Source organism: Diceros bicornis, chromosome 22, assembly GCF_020826845.1.
Source record: "Diceros bicornis minor isolate mBicDic1 chromosome 22, mDicBic1.mat.cur, whole genome shotgun sequence".
NCBI lineage: Eukaryota > Metazoa > Chordata > Mammalia > Perissodactyla > Rhinocerotidae > Diceros > Diceros bicornis.
In genome coordinates, this window is record NC_080761.1 from 47741535 (window position 1) to 47764916 (window position 23382).

General features: G+C 38.1%; 1 pseudogene; it reads left to right on the forward strand.

The window, feature by feature from the left end:
* The window catches only part of LOC131420261 (crossover junction endonuclease MUS81-like), a 41437-nt pseudogene extending 18965 nt beyond the window's left edge, over positions 1 to 22472 (forward strand).
* The last annotated feature ends 910 nt before the right edge of the window (positions 22473 to 23382 follow it).

The window sequence follows — 23382 nt, forward strand, 5'->3', positions numbered from 1 at the left end:
TTTATATAATCTTAGGTCACAGAAAAAGGCATAGATGAGATTCCACATCAGCTAATGTTAAATGATTCCTGTATTTTTTTTAAAGATTTTGATTTTAGGAGTGAAACAAACGGATCATGGAGAATGATTGCAGTAGATCATTACACAAGCGATCAGTCAGCATCTTTGCCTGCACATTAAGGTTACTGAGTGAATAGCTCAGATTTATAATAGCTGAATTTCACGCCAGCATAAAAACCACAACCTAGCCTGAGTTATCACGAGACATTAGGAAGAAAGTATGGTGATAATATATCCATCCAATTGCTGCATAAACGGAAACACTGTAAGAAAGTTGGCTGAACACCTTGATAACCTAATTCATAATGTCTCCAAAAAGCCATACAATGATCTAGGGGAAATAATGAATGCCAGATAAAGATATATATAATTTAAGCTATGTACGTATCATACATATTTCAGTCTTTAAACTCAAGCAGTATATTAGATTTGTCAAGAATTGTCTACTAAAAGCTAAAATGTTCTGATTTTTTGCTGCTGCTGTCAAGATATCCTTATATGGTTTTGTTACAGTTACTAAGTTTGAAAATTTACCTTTCTCAAATTTTTCTAAAGAGAATTTCTGATGCAATGAGATTGCATTGGCATTCAAGATAGCCAAATCAGTCCTATCATACTAGCTATGTTACCTTGGGTAAATTATTTAACTTCTCCAAAGTTCAGGTTTCTCAGTACATAAAATTGGCTTAATTGCGCTGTAGCAGAAACATGGCAACGTTCACCAAAGCCAGAGTCATTTCTATCTGGGGAAGACTGGCTGACTACATTTCCCAGCCTCCTTTATAGTTAGTTTGGGGCATGTGACTGAACTGGCGAATTAAATTTTGGTGGAATGTAGATAAGCCATTTATCAGCCCGGTCCTGTTCCTTAAAACCTCCTATGGAATCTTTCATTCTTTCTCACTGTCCCTTCACCTGCTAATCCATCTTCCAGTGGAGAAATTCAAAGTCGTAGAGGGTGATAGAACCATAAGATGGAAGAAGCCTGGATTCTGAATTACTCTAATGAACAGAACTTGCTTGTTCAGGCTTCCACTCCCCAACCCCCACTGACCCATACTGGACTGCGATATGAGTGAGGAATTTTTACTGTGTTGGGCCTCTAATATATTGTGATTATTTGTCATGGCAGTTACCTAACTGCCGACTAACACAAATACAAGTACCTACCTGAAAGAACTATTGAGGGATGAAATAAGTAAATGACTATGAAATGCTTAATGCAGTTTAATATAGTGTCTGGCACGTAGTATCAGGTCAGTTCCCTTTTCTCTCTGCTCAGCAGGAGGATCCAAACATGTCCAGTCTTTCTATTTCGGTTTTTACATTCTTCAGCCTTCACATTCTTGACTTTTTTGCAATCGTGTGTAAAAGGATGAATACCTTCTAGAGATACTAACTGACCTTATAATGATAATGTGCAGTTGTTTCTTAGAGTCTATTTTTTATTATTGAAATCATCATTTCTTTTCACATTTGCATCCAACTCCTTTTGACACATCCAGATAAACATTTTCAAATACAGTTTGGGGAACTAATGTGATTCATAATGTCGTTGGAATTTAGGCCATAAAATTTAAACCCTAACTTGAAACTCTTTCTGGGTACATTAGAACAAATCTATGACTAAGAGAAATTTTGTATAATTGTAACAAAGTACACATACAACAGATAGATAGCCACTGCACTTCTGTACCTACAGAAAATGAGCAGGATAGCAAAATGCCTGTTGACAATTCTTATTATAATATGTGTGAAGTAATTGAAAAACAAGTCAGGATGCTTTGGCCTATTATTTTTAAAAATTCCTCTTCAGTAAAACCCAATTTAAAGTGAAAATAAGCAGTGGCGGAGTGGAGCCATTGATCTAGGCTGAGGGAATTTATGGTCTGAAACACCCTAAAATTTGTTTTGAATTACCCTGTGTGCATTTCACCCTTTGAAATGAGCGTCTGAGGAGTTTTATATATACATATATATTTGTTGGCTTCTTGACATTAATGCAACTCTTTTTAGAGAGTTATTTGCAAAAGCTTTACAGTTATGACCTCTACATTCAAAACAGAAATGTTCCTGAAAACTTGGCTGCAACTTTAAAATCCAAGAATCAGTGTTACTTTGCCATTGGGTCTCTCTGTCTAAGTCTCCCTTTTATTGAATGCCTACTGTGAACCAACCTTGTAGAGCACTTTGCCTGTGCTATGCTATTCGCTCCTCATGTCAACCCTATGACGTAGTAGCAGCATCAATCCCTATGTTGCACATGCGAAAACTAAGACATAAAGAGGTTCTGTTACTGCTCTGGACTCTAAAGCCCATGATCTTTCTTGTCCAAATGAGACTTGTCAGTAATCAGCATACAGACAATAGACTTGTTCCGGTGTACTTCTGCTGCAAATGCCAAATTGCTCCTTCTTTCTACTCTGTCGTCAATAGTGTGTGTGTCTGTGTTCCTATATATTGATTTCTCTTCCTGCCACTCACCTCCTCTAGGCATGACAGTGGTTGGTATGTCCCTTTACTATGTGCATGTGGCAAGAAAACATTTTCTACAGCTTCGTGGAGCTTTGATTAGCAACTCAGAACAAACTCCAACACTGCCCACAGCTTTGAAGACTCTGTCCTAGACTTGCACTCATTTCCACTCAGCAGCTTGTTCTCACCAAGCCACTCAGATTGCTCCTGTCAAAGAGATGCTCTGATCCCCACACGTGATTCTTGTTAAGTCCCTTATCTCATCCTCTGGGGGCAATGCCTGAGGCAATGATGTGAACTCCACCACTCAAAACGTGTACAATTGCTTAGAAATTCCAAATTCTCTCACCACCAATTTAACATTGCACACTGAATTGGGTCATCATTAAAGTCAACGGTTTTATAGTAAGACCTAAAATTTTAAGTGCTGGCTTGACATCGTTGAGCCTCACAGGGCCCCAAAGGCCTAACCATGAGTTCCTTTACTCTCAACAGATAGGCCCCCACCCACACCCAGTGGGAAAAGCTTCCCACCTGACTCATTAACCTATTGGCCAGACCAACTTCACTCCACCCGGTTCTCAACCTAATGAGTTTCACTTCTCTGCCAGCCCACAGAATTATTCAAACAATTAAGTCACATACTCCTGCAGGATTCAGGGGGCACCCCACCCTCCTGTTACTACAAGGCCTGTCCCCAACAACCCCGTCTGGTTCCCCTGGATGGCTCTGCATGGTGTACAGTGTCCTCCTCCCCCAGGCTGTGAGTGTGACTAATAAATACTGTCAATCTCATCCGTCAAATGTAGGGTGCCATGTGTTCAGCCATCTCATACTATGGTGAAAGAGTCCTCCTTCACCAACAGGGTGAAGAAATGATCAGAACACTGATTCCCAGCATTTAGATTTTACAAGCACATTTGAAAAAAAAAAAACTACAATTTACTATTTAATATCAATTCATGATAGAAAGGACATTTTAACCACCAAAATTAGAAAAGACTTAATCTAAGAATAAAGAAGTGTCCTTTACATTGAACAATTAACTTGAACAATTAAATTTAATCTCATGGAAACTCCCTATGTTGTCCCTATTTTTCACATTGCCTGCACACTGGTGAAAGCTTCAGCGCAGACTGGCACAGCTTGTGGACAGATGTGTGAGAAACACTGAATCACACGTCTAGAGTCATTCACTACAACTGGAAACAAACTGACTGTCCTGCTGCTCTTGTCTACAACTGCATAAGACATTGTCCTAACAGCTGCCAAGTTTTGGTAAAACAAAGGATGCAATATTTGGGCTATTGTTAGTGTCAAGCCAAAGTGCCTGTCAACCTGAGGGTTCTCTCCATGACCTTTGGCTCCAACAGTCAAACCATTGAGTATTTTACTTTTTATAGATATTGCCTTAAACCTGGTCTACTTTGCCTACTCCATGTGGAGATTCCCATATCTGTTTAATTTATTTTAATGATTAAATATGACATTTAGACCTCAGAACAAAATGTCTCTGACATATAATCAAACATCTCATTAGGGTCTGGGCAAAGTTACTTTAAAATTGTTCATGGAAACTACCTAATATATTCAACAATACAAGGCGAGTTAAATACATTTTGGCACAATTATACATTGGAAAATTACATAACCATCAAAAAGAATAAAATATATCTATATGTGTTGACATAGAAAGATATTCTAGAAAGGTTGTAAATTTGAGGAACCAGATGCATAGTATGCCTCAACTGTGTGAGAGATTAGATTATGTATTAACATGCAGATATATGTTTGTATATGCATAAAACTTTTCTGAAAAAATAAGAAATGGTTAAAATGCCACCTCTTCAACAACGGACAACTGACTGTCACTTAAGAACTTATGAGTGCCTGAATTACAGCCAGTCAGGTGTTGATTAAGCAATATCCCTATAGCTTAGATTTTAAATTTATGGCATAGCAAAGTTGACATTTTCTTATGAAAATATAAAGCCTAAAATAGATTATTACTCTGAGAGAAGTCTACCTAACCTCCAAAAGGGCTAGGATGATAAGGGAAGACCTCAGTAAAGGCAATGTGTTATGGAAAAAGAGTTTTTGGTCTACACTAATGCTTTGACTCACACTAACTAGAAAGCTCGTATATTGAAAGTTCAATACTGGACATGAAGACAACTCAGAGGAAGAATAGCCTCATGGCACTTGCACAATATCCGGGATTGTATAACATCACAAATAATATACGCAACAAGGTAGATTTTACTGTATCATGTAACTCTCAATTATAATTAAGTAACTTGATAGGAGAGCTTCTTTATTACTCAAAAGTTAAACAAGAGGCTCAACACAGAATAGAATATTTAGTTTTCACTAAATTGTTAATGCTGTACTGATCTTCTAAAAATACAAGTTCAACTACTTAAGAATAATCCAGACCCATGATAGCAAGATCACATTATCCAAGTAACTTAAGCATCATCTGTCATGGACACTTTGTTATTATAGAAGCCATGCGTGCAGTTCTTCACTTTTTAGTAAAAAATAACTTGATTCTTCTTCTGGCTACCAATTGATGCATAACAAATCACTCCAAACTTCCTGAAGTAAAACAACACCATTTTATTATTCTCAGGGATTCTGTGGTTCAGGCACTTGGACAGGGCAGAGCAGTGATGACTTGTTCCTGCTCCATGATGTTGAGGGCTGGAATCATCCGGAACAGGGGTCAGTAAACTTTTTTTTTAAAAGGCCAGATAGTAAATATTTTAGGCTTTGTGGGTCACATACAGTGTCTGCTGCATATGTCTTTTTTTGTTTACAATCCTATAACATGTAAAAATTAATTTTAGCTCATAAGTCTCACAAAAATAGATTTGGTCCGCAGGCTGTGGTTTGCCAGGCCCTAAGCTGGAAACATTTTCAGTATCTTGTCTAGCACCGTGACTGGGATGCCTTGCAGGACAGGTTCCACTGAGACTGTTGAGCAGAGCATATATACACAGCCTCTCATGCGGTTTGGGCTTTTCACAGCCTCGTAGCTGAGTTCTGAGAGACAGCATCCTGAGAGAGAGAATCCCAAGAGCAAGCATTCCAAAAGAACAAGGAGATACCTGCATGGTTTCTTCTCACCTAGCTCCAGAAGTCACACAGTATTTCTTTATCCATGTTTTAATGATGACAAGTGAGTCACAAAGACCAACCTAGATTCAAGGGAGGGAGAATTAGACTCCACCTCTCAGTGGGGGAACAGCAAGATCACACTGCACAAAAGTCCGTGAGATGGGAGATATTGCTGTGGCCATCTTTGGAAAATACAATCTGCCGGAACTCTTCTGTGACTTTCAAAGTGTATATGCATATGAAGATATGCACGTCAGTGCTTGAAGGCTACAGTACCGTCTGACAACCAGATCCCTTATATGTTTCTGTAACTCACTGCCTGGATCCTCCCTTATGACAAATTTTATTCCACAAAGAGCAAAATTATGGTACCGTTGCAATATCTCTTTCATGTAGTGGAAACTACAACCTATACTCCAGAAGTGAACATATACCACTATCATCTAGAACCTTCAAGACTTATGCAAGTATTTTCTACATATTCTCACTTCAAGGATCCCAATTATAACTGGCATGTAGACTAAAGGAAAACGCAAATAAAATAACACGTAACTGAAATTCAAAGTGAAGTTTAAAAATGTAAGCAAGTTCATTGTTTTAAAAAGTATAATTATTAACATTTTCCTGTATCTAAAGTTTCTACTTAACTTTTTTCAGGATAGTGTCTGTGTTAAGTATTAATCAGAACCACATTACAAGAGGAAAAACTTAAAAAGCAACATTAGTTTGGAGAAGTCATGACTTGTAGCTCAACTTGTTGTCCTCTTCTATTTGGTTCTTAACAGCTCTTCTTCTCCACAGATGTCAGAAAAGGTTAATGTCTTCAAGTCATACAAAGTCTCATTTCAAGTAGATGTACTTTTTATTATGTGCAGCAATACGTAAGTCTCATTTTTTTTTATGGTGAGCAGGTACAACTCAGCCACTCAGTTTTTATGAGACATTTTTTTAATTTGGAACATAAATTAAATTAAACATTTACGCCAGAGCTGCCAAAGTGAAGACAAATAGCTCTAGCAAACAATTCTCTTAATAAAATTCAATCACTATAATGCAAACTGTTGTCAAAAGGGTAAACGCAAGTTAACTTTTTTAAAAGTTTTGCTTCATGATCCATGGAATTAATAACTCATGTCATGAACACTGAAAATTGAGTGCATCTTTATATTCTTTGTACTCCTTTGTGTTCTGGCAAGTTTTTTTCATTTAATGTCCATCTTTCTTGTAAGGGGTCCTTTCAGAGTTAAAAATATAATTACATTTTCTCATCTAATTAAACTGTCAATCATTTATTTTGGCATATTAAGTATAATGGCTGTTACCCAAGTTTCCTTTTTCATTTATATTTTGATTATTTTGTCATGTCATTCAAAAATCTATGCTTTGCAACTTGTCCAAATTTCCCCCCTCATTAGCATAAAACATCTTAGAGTCCCGCTGGTGGTGCTTTATCTAGTGCAGGAAATGATTTGGATAATAAACAGCTGGAAACCAAAATGTTATATACTGGGAGGGGAAAAAAACAGATTAACAATTACACAAAATGAATATAAACTTTCTTTTTCTACCACTCCTTGTAGTTTTATATATTGAGTTTTAGAATTAAAAAAAAAAAAAATTTCCAGAAAAGCTTACTGGAAGATAGTCTATTAGACCCTTCTCTTTCTTTTTTTCTTCCTCTATCTTCTATTATTTTTTACCACTTCTTCTGATTTTATGCTTTTCTTAACTCTCTCCTCACTGTCTATTGTCTCTATAAAATGAGGTGGTTGCACTAAATGTTACCATTTCCAGCTGCAATACGTCTGATTTGCAAAAACTTCTTAACATAGTCTGGAGGTTCCAGGAGAGAGAATATGTTAGAGAAACAGGCGTGGGGATCATATTTTCATTTTCCTTTTTTCCCCTTTACTCATGAAAATCTTTTCTCCCATTCTCTTATTTCTGTATTCTTTCTTTTTGCCTTCTCCATTTCCTGTGAAGCTACAAACACAGTTTCTCTCTTACAAAGCTCATTTTGATTTAAAAGCAACTGAAATGTTACCAGTGTCCTTCCTCCACCCCCCAATCACCTGTCTTGCCATTTTCCTTCAGGCTATTCTCCATTCAGGGAGGGAAACAAACAAGCAACAGCATTAGAAGAAAATATTTGTATATTTAAGGTCTTATATCCTGAAGCTCCTATGTTTAGCTCTTCTGAAAATGACACCTTTCCTTTGGAGGAGACTACCATCTGAAAGAAAAATACCAACCTACCTGCTGTGTAATTGCTGAGCTATTATAGGGATTGAAAAGGAGCAAGAAAGTTGACAAGTCCTCAACTGCTAGCCACAGCTAAAATTCTGACATTTAGATGAAAAAGCATATAGTCAATACTGAACTGTGAGGAAACCAGGTGGTCTCCGATACACAGGATGCTCCTAACTGCTTGTGGGCAATTGAACCCCAAGAGTTATCACCCCTAATTTATGGAAAACATAACTGACTCAGGTTTAAGCAAAACATAAAGCACTAGGACCATGAATATTATATTAATATTAGAAAACTCCTCTTTACAAGAGCAGTATAAAATAGCCAAGTAACTCCTCTCAATTACTTATCTATGATATTGATGATGAAAGTGTTAGTTTCACATTGGGTGGACTGTGGTCTGGAAAAACAAGATACAGTTTTACTTCAGGAAACAGAAAGTGTACTGCTTCTCCAAAGTCTGTGATTTGGAACAGCACCTGTTTTGGAGAACAGCTGTTACCTGAGATGAATGCCAATGTACTGGTACTTTTTGTCTCAAAATATTTCAAGATTGGCTGCCCATCTCTTTTTAACTCCAGCTCTGCACTGGCACACACACACTTAAAGGGGAAACACTGAGCAGATGTCTTGGCATGCTGTAGTCTGGTTTGTGGACATCTTTTATAAGCTCACTGACCTCAAGACTGGTCTTGCATCCCAAGAGAAACATTCAAGGATTGGGGTATTCAGGGTTTAAACTAATTTGCCCAGGAGACTTGGTCACACTCGGTCACAATTTCCAAACTGGAAGCCATTCAGTATTAAAGGAGTCAGACACACTTTGTTCACAACAGCCCTGGGACTTAGGGTCAATTCTCAGAGATTCTGACAGGAATTCCTTTGTCTGAACAGTTTCCAAATCCAATCCTACAGCCATAGTGTGCACGCTACAAATGTCTGCCTTTCTTAATAGGAATCAGTACCATCCTGTGATAGGATCCAGTGGCTGACAGGTATGAAATTAATTACTCTATTAAATTGTCTTTTAAGAAGACAATTTCAATAAAATAAGTGTTTCTTGGTTTCCTACCTCCAAATCCTTTGTTTATATAATCACTTACCGAAAACTAATACTCAATAAATCTCATCTACTCTATCTTCTTATTCAAAAAAAGGCCAACTGCACTGAATATTTATTACAGTACTTTTGAAAGACAAATGGACCAGCAAACATAAATATGGCCAAGGATTTGAACTCAAATAAGAATTTTACACAATTGTTTACTCAAATTTCACATAAACCTTTAAGGTCTTAACAACTTTGTTGGGTACATAAATGGATTAATAGAAAGACTGTCATCACAGTAGGTGCTCAAAAATATGTACTGATTTTTTTAGTTCAAGAATTCTATTATTCATTTGATATTTCAGACACTTCTAATTTAAGCTTCCTTGAGATTTTATAAGAGGAAATTAAAATAATTTTCATTTGAGAACATACTGTTTGTCTCTTTAAATAATTTGAAGTCTTTCCCAAGGTTTCCAACTCCTTAGTAGAGAAACTTGAGGCATGCAACTGTTAATTGCTTGTTCTGTGGTGCTACTCGGGCTGAATCTACCTTTCAGACAGGTACAACCTTTTTATCTAAATTATTCTGTCAGTAAGAACTCACTAATAAATTACTTGAATAAATTAGTCATTTACTTATCCTATATTGACCCTTAAATTTAGCGAAATAATAAAAATTGGCACATCCAAAAATCAACCTTTAATTTAACTTGACTTATCTGAGAAAAGGATGGAGTTGTTAAAGAGACAGAGTTGTTGGTGATCGACATTTTGGACAAAGAGTGAAGCTACTGCAAGCAGCACTGCAGCTATCCATCAATGCTTAGGGCAAAAACGATTTTAAGTAAGTAAGTGGATTGTTTTTGTTCATAAAAATGCATAATACACTTGTATTATTTGCTTCTTCTGTACCAGAGAGAACTTTAAAACATAGTTGCAATGGCCATAGCATAGTGAAAACTGGCTACCCAGTAAGTGCTCAGTGAATTTACTGGAAGATGAAGGAATGAATGCTTTCTTGTATAGACATATTAAAAGTTCCTGCTATTAGATTCCAGGATATTAGAATAGATGCTAACCTAGTCTTTTCCAGGTTTCCATTATTGTGGGTGTTTTTTAAAAACAAACAGTTTTCAAAATTGTCTTTAATATATAGCTTCGAGATTAGGAGTTCAATTCTGAACAATTTGAGGAATAAAACTGAGGTTAAAAATATAGGCTTTTTTGAATTTGAAAAACTTGGTTTAAAATTCTGGCTCTGCCACTTATGTAATACATGATTTGGGGCATGATGTTTAATCTCTTTGTGCTCATTTCATCAGTCGTTGAATAGGAAAAATAACTTATCTAATTTACAGGATTATTCTGAACATTAAGATAGTGCATATAAAGAAATTAATACAGTGCCTGGCACATAGTAAGTACTTTATAAATAACTTTGAAAATACTAAAAAAAAAAAAAAAAACTTAAAACTACTGTATAGGGCAGGTAACTAGGCGTTAATAAACGCAGAATGATGGCTTGAAGATCAAACATGTTATCTCTTCAAAGTTTGAGGTTTTCTGTCTTTCAGGGAAGTTAAGCCTTGGAATTTATACTTAAATTTATAAATTAGTCTATGGGTAATATGCATTTTTTCCAAATAAAACGTACAACATTCAGAGACATGAAATCTGAAACAATCTGGTACTATATTTATCTATATGAACAAATCAAAAGAAAAATTTGTATTTCAAGGTTATTAAAAATGAGTAATAGAGGCCGGCCCAGTGGCATAGTGGTTAAGTTCGCGCACTCCACTTTGGCGGCCCAGGGTTCACAGGTTCGGATCCCGGTCACAGACATGCACACTGTTCATCAAGCCATACTGCAGCAGGCGTCCCACATATAAAGTAGAGGAAGTTGGGCACAGGTGTTAGCCCAGGGCCAATCGTCCTCAGCAAAAAGAGGAGGATTGGCAACAGATGTTAGCTCAGGGCTAATCTTCCTCACCAAAAAAAAAACAAAAAAAAATTTAAAAAAGGAGTAATATCAATAACACTAAAATCAAGAATGCCTGTACCCATCGGCTTTTGCATATAACAAGCACAGAAAGTGACCTAGGGGAGGACAACGGTAGCTTTTATTCAAACTAAAATTTGTTCCCAACTGGGCTATCCCCTCAATGACATCTCAAGAGATTTCAGAAGTCAGCATCAAGCTCACCAGTGTTCAATGAATTTTCTTATTGGTTTTCCCCCCACATCAATTACTTTGCCGAGTCATCTGGATCAATGCCATGCCTGAGCTAAAGTACCGAATAAAGAGGGCAGACCATGACCAGCCCCTCTACTTCTCCTCTTTTTTCCTGTGTCCACCTTCTCAACTGGTGCCGCAATGTCTTTTTTACTTACTTTTAATTTTTCAAGACTATTTGACAGGATCCTTGTCTATCCTTTTTTTTCTCCTACCAAGGAAATCTCCTTATGCTTATTGGTTTTTTTTTGTTTTTGATTTTATTTTTTGCTTTGTCAAAGGTCAATTATACCCATATTCAATGCACCTATCTTTTACAGAGATTGTCTGGTCTAAACCCTGTAATCACTATAATAACATAATCACTAAAGGACCATGTAATCCTGAGCAAAGAGGATTATGGCTGTTTCGCAGAAGAGCTGGGCCAAGAGTGGGGAGTTTGGAAACCTGGAGGGCCAGGGAATCCACAAGAGTAAGCATCTGTGGGATGGTTGTTTCTCTCTCCTACTAAGCATCTATAATGTACATGCTATTTGGAACACCAGAGGGAGGTGAATGACTTTGGTGAGGTGTCTCAGCCCTCTACCACTCTGAGAACATGGTAGTTCATGTGAGCTATTTGTGAATATTTAACGGTGTGAGATTTAAGGCAGGCCTGTGCGTATGCAATACTCATTTGTCTTTCAGCTCCCCAGCCATATCTCCTAAGGGTATTCACTATGTTGGCAGGGGCCTTGCCCACAGAATGCCATAACAACTGTTCTTTCAAATCAGGCAAACTCCACATCAATCCTAATGTGAGGAGGGGAGATCAGTTCAACAGTTTATGGGACTGAATTGAATACTTTGGTAACAAGAGTCATATCCACAGCCCTTAGCAGACACAGGTTGTTTTTACTAAAGAACACACTCGATTCCAAGAGAAATACAAAGCTTTTTGAACAAAAGAACATTACAAAGAGACTGCTTCAAAGAACAAGATCTCAATGATGTGGTATATTAGAGACATTATTGTAACTGGTGATTTTTAAACTAAAATAGAGGAAAGAAAGATATTTGTCCTAAATCTTTCTGGCTGGGAAACACTCATGATGATTCAGTAAATTCCAGGGTGCACCTCATTTGCTACCAGGGGTCAATACCTAGAGCTATAACTCAACTGTGTTGTCAAATGGCTCCCCTCTAGTGCCCACGAGGCAGAACAAAGTAGAAGAGAAAATCATTCTAGAATTCAGTATAAAAATACGTATTTTCTAAAATATTGATTTCTTTATTGAATACTATAAAATTAAATTATTAAATAAGATTTCTCACTGAGCAATAGTAACATCCATCAGTGAATGCTGTGACCATTTTTGAAGTTAATATTTCTTTTAATAAAATTTACATAACATTGCTCACATATTTACTGAATAAAGACATAAAGATCCAAATTAATTGTGCCGTGGTGAGTCTAGGTATTGGGTTTAAGATTGGTCAAAATTTTGATGATCTAACCTGTAAGAATATGTATTTGTTTTTAAATATACTGCTCCAGATAAATACAAACCTCCCAAAGCTAAGAGGAAAAGAATACTCACCCTCTCCTTCACTAAAATTAAAGTACCTATTAAATTAGTTCTTATTTTAAAAATCTTTGCAAGGAAATTCTTATCCTTTCTCTATAATTTCCAACTTTATTGAAGAAGCTAAAAGAATATTTGCTATTGCTTTATTTATCTGTTAGAGACTATCACCAGAGACAAGCTTCATCTTGCAAGGTTCAGAGAGTCTAAAGACCAATTGTTCAGAAACATCAATATGAGAAACATCCACTTTCATGCATTAGCACCTGGTTTAACGAGCACAGCTAGAAAGGAGCAGGCAGAGTGGTCAGGTGATGGACTGCGAGTCCAAAACCTAAAGATGCATAAATGGGGTACAACAGATTCTTCCCACCTCTATATATTAAACTAGAAGGTAACAAGACAGCAGAGAAGGATGTGTGAAAAATCATTAGGTGCAACCAAAAGAGTAGAGAAAAAAATGCTGACGGACTGGAAATGGCCAGAATAGATGAATGGGACACAGTGACGGGATCAACCTACATGGTGGGCTTTTTTAGTGCACAACTTATTTATTTTATGGCCATAATACTAATACAATTGAAATGCTATGATCTGATTATATACTTGAGTATTCAGATTACATTTCTTTTATTAGAAGCAACAAACCAAGTCGCCCTTTTTTTAATTCAATAGAGTAGAGTTAAATGCACATGGGAAGAAAATAAGAGTGTTTCACTCAGGGGAACTCAGGGTTGCTATTCGGAGAATATCCAGAAGATTAAGTTATAGCATTGGGAATTTATGGTTTCCGGAACTTCAGAAGCTTATTTCACGGCTGCATTTCATACTTGGGGTTGATGTGCACTTAAAAAAAAATGTTCTGCTACCTACATTAGCTCTCTATTTAATCAGAATTCATGCACAGAAGCCCATAACTACTAACCGGCAGTACCTTTTGCAATTCACTGAGTTTGTAAGTAAATTTATTCCTTTTCTGTCTGGTTAAAGAACCAATATCCCACATTCTTTTTAACATCCAACATATTCACTCCACGATTCACAAACGATGAATTTAGTTTCCATCTTTAAACTTCTGGTATATTATTTTTATAATACAGATGCATATTAAAAGTATTAAAATAGATGGATAGATTAGGGCCAGGAAGCAACTTATTTAGTCCAATGATATTTCCAAAGCACCACAGTCAAGCAATGTGAGATTATAGCACTAGCACTGCTGTTTATGTGGTACTTATATTTTGCAATCTATTTAGAGCTGTTGGTTTACTGCTGTTATTCCTGCAAGGTTAGCTGCTATTGGAGTCAGTCTTTCTAGTCCTCCTCTGAATATGTGGAGAGTAGTGGAGGAAATAACCATCATATTAAAACATGACATCCAAATGCCTTATTTTTCAATTTGGAGAAATATAAATACACAGTGGTGTCCTGGAAGAATAGAAGCCACAGGATAATTTTAGCACTCCAAGGAACAACAATTTTATTTAATGGTTTGACACTTAAAACTTCTCTTTCATATTAAAACAGACATGGCTATATTCTGGAGAAAAATGTAAAATCTGAATGATTTTTAAAGATAAAGGATGACTTCAAAAAAGTGGTTGTGGGGGGCCTGCCCTGTGGTGCAAACGGTTAAGTGTGCACGCTCCGCTCTGGCGGCCCGGGGTTCACGGGTTCAGATCCCGGGTGCGCACCGACGTACTGTGTGTCACGCCATGCTGTGGTGGCATCCCATATAAAGTAGAAGATGGGCACGGATGTTAGTTCAGGGCCAGTCTTCCTCAACAAAAAAGAGGAGGGTTGGCATCGGATGTTAGCTCAGGGCTGATCTTCCTCACTAAAAAAAAAAAAAAAAAAAGGTGGTTGTGATAATATTTTATCTGTCAGGCCCTTGAGATATGCTCTCTCTCCTCCACCTGCAGAAGTGTCCTGGGACAAAAGTTAGAGAAGCATTGGCCTGAGGGCTCTTAAGAAACCCAGCAGGCAGGTGGTGTTCATCTTGGAACTTTCTGTTCCGTAGGTTCACCAGGAGGAAAATATTACCTGAAAGAGACCGAGCACTAGTAGCTGTTAGGAATTTAGGCCAGGTGTTCATCCTTTCTCTCACATTCCTCAAATGAGCAACAGGATGATCACGCTAGACTTCTAAGTTTCCTTTCAACTCCAATCTGTGATCTATATGGGCAGAAGTAGGGGGTGTAGAGCTTCTGGAAGATTGGAAAGATATGCCTCTTTTATGATGCTTGAGGTAAAAATGAAGACATTTGGTCTCAAACTCGAAGGTGAAGATGCGTGGAGAGGCTGTGTAAGGAAGAGTGTGCTAGGATGAAGCAGTACTGTTCATTAGAGCTCCTATTTACTGTGTTACATGCTTTATTACAATTAATTTCACAAAAGCCTGAAATGTAGATAACATTCCTATTGCACTGAGGAAGATACTGAGAGTCAGAAATGCAACTTGACCCCCAAGTTTCTGTCTTAACCACTATACCACACTGCATGATTACAACTCATAGACGAAGAGAAACACAGATTGATGCTGCTTTGTCAATTAGCGACTCAAGATTTGCAGGTTTGTTCTACCCTCAGACAAAATAGGAGGCTACTTAGTGCCATGAGTTCAGAAGCCCAACATTCTCTCTCCAACAGCTCTTTCAAAGAAAAAGAAAGGAAGGAAGGGAAGAAGGGAGGGAAGAAAACAACTCATGATTCCTACATTTTCTCACAAAGTACCATCTCTTTAGATCAAATTTTGAATTCCTTAAAAATGAAAATGCTTTGTAAGGGACAGACTGGGTTCTGAGATATTATCACTCATGAGTATTTATAGTGAATGAATTTCCAATTCTTTCCTAAAAGCAGATTTTGAAAAGGAGGGAACCTGGTGCACAGTGCCCTGATTATAGTGCTCAAGTCTCAACACTCATTACCATTCTTGATTGTGCCTTCAGCAGGAACAGAAAGCATAACTTGTGTCTCTGAGACCAGTAGGTCAGGGATGGTCTGAGAATTAGATTCTTTGGCTGCAAGTAACAGAAAAGTCCTTGAGCTGGAACACACAAATTGGGTTTACTTATTAGGAATACAGGGTGTCCGGGGAAATCCTCAGGAAAAATGTGAACCAACTCCTCCTCAAGGGCTATAGATAACCAGAAAATCCTCTGTCTCTCTGCCTCTTTGCTTCGTTCATTTGTTTGTTTCATTCTTCTCCCTCAGCGAAGATTGGCTTTTTCCATTTCCTGGGTTACATAGGGAAAACCACTACTGTCAACAATTCTCTAGCAAAGATCTCCTCCATTCCAAAGTCAGCCACACACTAGAATGTACTTGGACAATGGAATCTCTTAGACTCAATTCCATATCATTAGTCCTCTTGGGTCACTTGAGGTCATGGGGCAAGATCCTACTGGGAAAGCAAACTGCTATTCTTATAACCAAGTGAATGACAGAGAGGAGGAGGGATTTACCAGAGAAGAGAAAAACACTGAGAGCTGGAGACACAACCCATTCGGGGTTCACTGCAGAAGGGTAATATTCTCCAGGGAAACCTGGATAATTCATAGACCTATCAGTTTCTTTTTGTTTTCTTCAGAAGACTTCAAAGGCAGGATTTTATTACTCAGATGATTAGGCTGCAACACAATTCTCCAAACTCTCTCTCGAGAATAACTTTAATGTTGTAGTTGTATTGAACTTATTTATATCCTTCTTTCTAAAAAGGCTTTGAGGCAGCTTACAAAAAAGAATTATGCCTCTCTTAATGTGGATATGGCTGTAGAACATTAAGATAATGTGTCTAAATTCACTATCAGTTTTGGTGCTAAACCTGATCGTCAGACCCACAAATCTTTAGTCTCTAACTAAGTTAGAGACTTATTTATCCTACTTAGGGGGAGAGCACTCCAAATGGAAAAAATTGGGACATCTGATGCACTAGTATATCTATCAAGGAACCTGTTCTAGCTCTGTGTGATTTCCATGAAGTCAAAAGAAACCTTTCCCATGCTCAATAAGAATATGAGCCCTTGCACAATTGAGCTCACAAAAAAATTCTACCTGCAAAAATTTAGTTTCATGGTTAAAAGGCTGTAGAATTCTATTACAAGTGCATGCAGTGCCAGAAATCAGGTGGTTCTGCTTACTTTCATTCATTTACTCAACAAGTATTTACTGTTATAGAATGGGTAAGACGCAGCCTCTGATCTGAAGGCATTTGGTTTACTACAAAAAGACAAAGTTCTCTATGCTGTGATAGAGGGAAGAGCAGAGAACCAAGAAAGTATAAAGAGGCACAGCCAGGATGATTCAAGGAAGGTGAGCCTCAGGGGAGTCTTCATGGTGGTCTAAGAAAGAGAAGCAAAGAAGAGGGGAAAAGAGTTTTTGGCGAGAGGGACAGCAAGTTCAAATTCCTACTGTGGTGAGAGAAGGCAAGTTGAAGGAACTATAAATAGTTCAACATGGCTAGAGTAGAGAGTGTGAGAGAAGACAGGGAGCAATTATGAGAAATGAGGCCATCTTCTAAATCCTTCTTCTTAAAAGAAAATATTCATTCCATTAACAAATATCTGATCTCAATACATATATTCGCTTAGAGATCCCCTTGGGATTATGTGAAAATTTGCACACTCTACTTTCCTGCCCTCACCAATGTTTCCATAAAACTCAAGGCCCTTACTCGCAACCAGGATCCCACCCTCCTGGACTCCATGTAAGCCCTTAACCATTAGTGCCAACAGTGTTCTCATTGACTTAGTCACAGGAACTGACTTTTTCTCAATGGCAACACTTCCTGGAGTCAGTTCTCCCTAGGCCCCCAAAGCACCTAGGGGCTTTGCTGCTTTAGGGTATAACATGAATGCTGAGCAATGTTATGATGTAGGAATGCTTCCCAAATTTCTCCACAGATGGGTATCTTCCTGTTCATTGCTCCAGCACGTATCATAGTCGACCTCAGAGCCAGGCACTACTCCCTCCCCATCGAATGCTCAATCTTCCCACGGCTTCTTCTATACTCCCTCCCTTCTTAACATTCTTCCTCATCTGAGTTCTGAATCAACGCATCTTTGGGAGCTTGACTTTCCTGAAAGCTCAAGGCTCTTCAATTCAACCAAAAAAAAACCACTTCGGTCCATCCCCCAAATTCCACGACTCTAGAATCTTTTGTACTTCAGTAGCCCAGCTTATTCCCTACCATGTCCCACAAATTTCTTTTATACCCACCCTCATCATGCCCCAGGTCCATCCTTCGTGAATTACTTTCAGTAATTTTACATATTAAATAAATAATTTATTTTCACATTTTATCTATTAAAAATAGTCCACCTCTTTTCTTGATAGTATCCTCCCAATTGGGCCCTCTAATCATCACGATTAATGTTAAACACCATTTCAACACTGAATTGACATCCTTCTGGCTAAAATGAAAGTGACTTGACATTTTCCTTAGCCTAGGCTAACTCATCTTAAGGAACAGTAAAATTTCCATCAGAACTTTTCAAATGTCAGATATAACTCAGGCTCCCCATTCTTTGCTAACATAGAGGATTCCAGGCTAATTAAAAGATCCCTTTGAAATCTACTGTATAGACATGCAAGAATTCCATAGGCCTCATAAATGAAGAATATGAGAGCTTGCAAAGAAAACAATCCATCTCTTCCCCATTTCTAGAGAGAACATGAGGAATAACATTAAGTCCAGAAAGATTTAGGATGAACCATTTGTATATTAAATATTGTTAAGTCCTCTTGTGTCTGTCCATGAGTGAAAGATATATAACCTCTCTGTCCCTAGAGAGTTCTTTCAAACCAAAATAGTGGACAAATCTCAGATTGTTTATTCAGATTAAACTCTACCTTCACCTTGGATATCTACTGTTCAGTTAAATTACATCAGAGTTATAGCTCTAGCTTTATTATGTTGGGCGTTAGGGTATTCACTAGACCTAGTTGCCACCATACTTCCATTTCTTTCTCTCGCTTTCAATTTCTTCATCATCTACCATGTAAGAACCCTGGCAGAGAAATACTATAAAGTCCTGGAAGTCTCTTTCTCCTAAGATTTAAAATATGATCTTCATCAAAAAGCATTTACCACTGTTGGGATGCCTTGAAGATAATGTTAGCACTCTCACCAACTTGGAGATCGAGGTGGAGTGCCTCAAAGATATTCAAGCTTTTATTACATCAGGAAAAACAATCCTAGTGGGAAAAAAAATCCTTAAAATGTACTTCAAGCTTAAACTGATTCCCTAAATTATTTTTATAATTCTAGTTAATTACCGAGGCAAATGTTGTAGTTTAAACTCTGAAAGTCTTCCCAACTACAGAGGGACAAATTAATACCTCACCTTATCACTTTTTCATCAGGAGTCAACTCACTTGAGCACAGTCTGCAGAAGCATTGTTCACTTTAGTTTTCAAGGCAAGACTTTCAAATATATCCTTAAGGACCATTGGCAAGAGTAAGATATCATTTGGTTCAGATCTAACGAGCTAGCACCAGCTTCAGTTAGTTAAATAAAAACTAGCCAAAAAGAAAATAGAAACTAGACTTTTGCAGATAGGAACTAAATCATAAGAACAGGAAATAAACGATAGAAATGAAATATCTATGAGATATATCTCAGGAAAAAAAAGAAGTTTTGAGCAACAAAGAACACTTTCCTTGAACATATTTATGAACAAGTTGTAGCCCTTCAGCATTTTCCAAAATGACAAGGAATAAAACTTACCTGACAGAGGCTTAGAAGATTATTTGCAAAAATTTGGTGCTTATCCTACGTCCTAGAAAGATCGTTTTGAGAAAAGGCATTTGTCATTACTAGTATCAAGATTCCCTCAAATAATTTCTTAGAGTAAAAAATATAAAATAAAATAAATAAATAATTTCTGTGTAAAAATGCTTCCATTTAAAATACACAAATATTAGAATACATACAGTTTGTGGTGTTTTTTTTTCCTTAGCTTTACATGAACATGTTCCTTATATGCTAATACCATAAACTGTCCACACTGGTCATTACTTTATCTGATTAAAGGAAGGCAAGGAGGGCAACTAACATTTATACATTACCAAGTGCACTGGTAAGTATTTCACCTACAAGATTTCACTTGATCCTCCAACAACTCAACAAGGTAGAAATTATCATTCCCATTGTATAACTGGAAATTTGGTGCTCAGAGAAGTTAAGTAAGTAACCAAAGAACCCTCAGCTACTCAGTAATAGAGTCTGAAGTTAAATTCTGAAGCTAATTCCACTGTATCACACTGAGTTCAAGTGTCTTGGGATTTTGCTAAAATTAGAGAAATGTGCAAAAAAGTAACAGTAACCACAGTGTCTACAAATCTGTACAAAAATTTCTAATGTTTGAGTTATACTGTGATCAAACTATATACTTGCTTCACAAATTACATTCTAAATTTAAAAGAACAAAGGAACCTTGATTTCTTATTGCTAATTTATAATATTTTTCACGGTTTTCTGGATTCTTACAATTTAGTTTAAGGTAGGGTATCTATAAATAAAATACTTTCTTTTGTAGTATAAAATATATGTCAAGGACATATAGAAGTATATCAACACAGAAAACTTCTAGATAATATCTAAATTAATTTTTGGAGCTAGCTTTATGTTTTATATTGTTTTAAAAAGTCACTAAAAGCTAGCAAATAATCTTTTTGCATGTTATCGAGATTTTGTTGTACTGGAATGATCATTGGGAGCATGAGTGCCTAATGATGGGATCCCCTTTGTTATTCTACTGGAATGAACAGGGACACTTTTATTAGAAATAATTCCTAGGATTTCTGCACCCCTCTTGCTCAGATTTTGGATCATCAGGTCCAAAAATGAAAGATAATTTTCGTCTCAATTTTCTCTTGGCTAATCATATTCTCTTATACTTAATTATGCTTGAAATAAATTCAAGTTATACTACAGAATCATAAGAAACTCTAAGTCATAAGAAATCATCCCAAAACACTACCATTTAGTTTCCTCTATAGAGAATTCATCAGTGGCATCTATATGATACAAAAATCACAAAAGATTTAGAGGCAATTTTCCCAGAGTTCATTTAATCCATTTCTGGCCATGAGCACTCTATAAAAAGCATTTATTCAGACTAAGTAGAATTAAAAATATAGATTATCCTGAGCCCACAATTATGAGTCATCTACTAGACAACCAGATGTATTCAATATTTGTTATAGAGTCCAAAACTGATAAAAACTTTAAATAAAAGTCATGCTTGAAAGGGAAAAAAATCATTTTCTACTTAATGTTATCTAGAACAGAAAATCAAGTTTACCTCAGTACGAGCTGGGAGTAGCAATCACATGCTCTGGTGACAAACACTAATTAATTCTTAGGTTCTTTGCCCTTGGTCTACAGAATAAATTACAAAACAACCAACGACAGTGACCCTTAAATAATATGCTATTTTAGTTATTTTGTTCAGCATGTATGACCCTATATTTTTTTTAAAACGACTTCATTTGTGAAAAACCTTTCAAAGAAGATCATTCATCTCTGTGTGATATAACTAGGTTATGAAATAATGCATAATCACAGCCAGCCTGTATTTAGCACAGAAAGCTCCCCCGCTGGAGCTGGGGCCTGGAGAGTACAGGGTGCTGTCGTGTGTGGACGTCAGCGAGAGCAAGACGGCGGGGGAAGGGCCGGAGCTGCTCCACCAGTGCAGTGAGAGGCCGCACGTGACCCACACTAGCTGCACATGGCGACTTCATGTGGTGGTGCAGACCAGGCCCAGAGACCCAGCAGCCAGCCCTGGGGAGCTAGTCCTGGACCACGTGGTGGAGCGCCTGCGGCCAGATGACCTGCGCAGCAGCATCACCGATGGCCACTTCCGGGAGAAGTTCTGGCTGTGGCTCTGCGACCTGGGGCGCGAGTCTACCTGGTGCCGGAGCACGGCTCAGTGCACAATCTCAGCTTTTCAGCTTTTCTGAGAGCACACAGCTGCAGGCTGTCACCGACACTCAGGTCATCCATGGCTTTTTTGTGAGCCACAGAGGACAGTAAGGAGTTGGCTGCCTACCTGGCCCTCTTGACGCGGAGACCGCAGAGACACTGCCAAGGTCACACCCTACGCAGTCGCCCATGGGGAACCCCAGGGAACTCTGAATCAGGGTCCAGGCCCTCCCCAGACTCTTCTCACTCTTCACGTTCAGTGCGGGAGCCATCAAGATCAAGGACCAGTCGGTGCCTGTGGTGTTTACCCAGGTACAAGGAGGAGTGAGCGGAGAGAAGGCAGCAGCCCTGCTGGATGGGCACAGCACCCCTGCCAGCCTCCTGGCCACCTGTGATGCCTGTGCCACCCCCAGGAACAGGAGATGCTGCTGAGCACCATCAAGTGTGGGCATCTGCAGAGGGATCTGGGGTCCCCTCTGAACAGGACCTTGTCCCAGCTTTACCATAGCTATGGCACTCTAACCTGTGTTGTGCCAGAAGACAGACCCCAGCCTCCGTGTTCCACCCCCACCCAGGCTAGCCAGCCTTTGAACCAGAATCTTTTGGGCTACAATAAAAATCTAAGTGTTTGCAAAAAACAGGAAGAAGAAAAAAAAGGGAGACACCTAAATTCCAATGCAGTGACAGTATTAACCAAACAATTGTTTCTTCTTTGCAGTCAAACATGCAGGTTCAAAGGCATTTCTAACACAAGGCTTCATTACATTGGTAAAGAAATTATCTGATGTTAATAGAAATGAGAGAGGAAGCAGACTTCTTATTGTCCAGCTGCTTTGCTGCGTGCAGCTCGGGCTCAGTGGGGTTGCCAGATGCAGCCAACCACCTGTGAGAGGTCCTCTTTCGTGGCCCTTGAACTCTAGAAACAAAGTTAATGCTTTCTAGAAAATATTTAAAAATTGAACGCTTTTTAAAAAATATAAGAAGTCAATCTGAAAGGGTACACACTAACTATACGACTTCAACTAAATGACATTCTGGAGAAGGCAAAACTTTGAAGACAACAAAAAGATCAGTGATTGCCGGAGGTTGAGGATGAGAGGAGGGATGAATAGGTGGAACAGAGAGGATTTTTAGGGCAGTGAAAATGCTTTGTATGATATCATAATGATGGATACATGTCATTTATACGTTTGTCCAAACCATAGAATGTACAACACCAACAGTGAACCCTAAAGTAAACTGTGGAGTTTGAGTGATTATGATGTGTCAATGTAGGTTCATCAATTGTAGCAAATGTACGGCTCTGGTGGGGATGTTGATAATGGGGGAGGCTAGGCATGGGTAGAGGCGGGAGGTATATGGGAAATCTCTGTACCTTCTCCTCAATTTTGCTGTGAATCTAAAACTGCTCTAAAAATTAAAGTCATTTTTTTAAAACAGTTTTGGGTTTTTTTTGTGTTTGTGTGAGGAAGATCAGCCCTGAGCTAACATCCATGTTAATCCTCCTCTTTTTGCCAAGGAAGACCGGCTCTGAGCTAACATCTATTGCCAATCCTCCTCCTTTTTTTTCCCCAAAGCCCCAGTAGATAGTTGTATGTCATAGTTGCACATCCTTCTAGTTGCTGTATGCGGCCTCAGCATGGCCAGAGAAGCGGTGCGTTGGTGCACGCCCAGGATCTGAACCTGGGCCGCCAG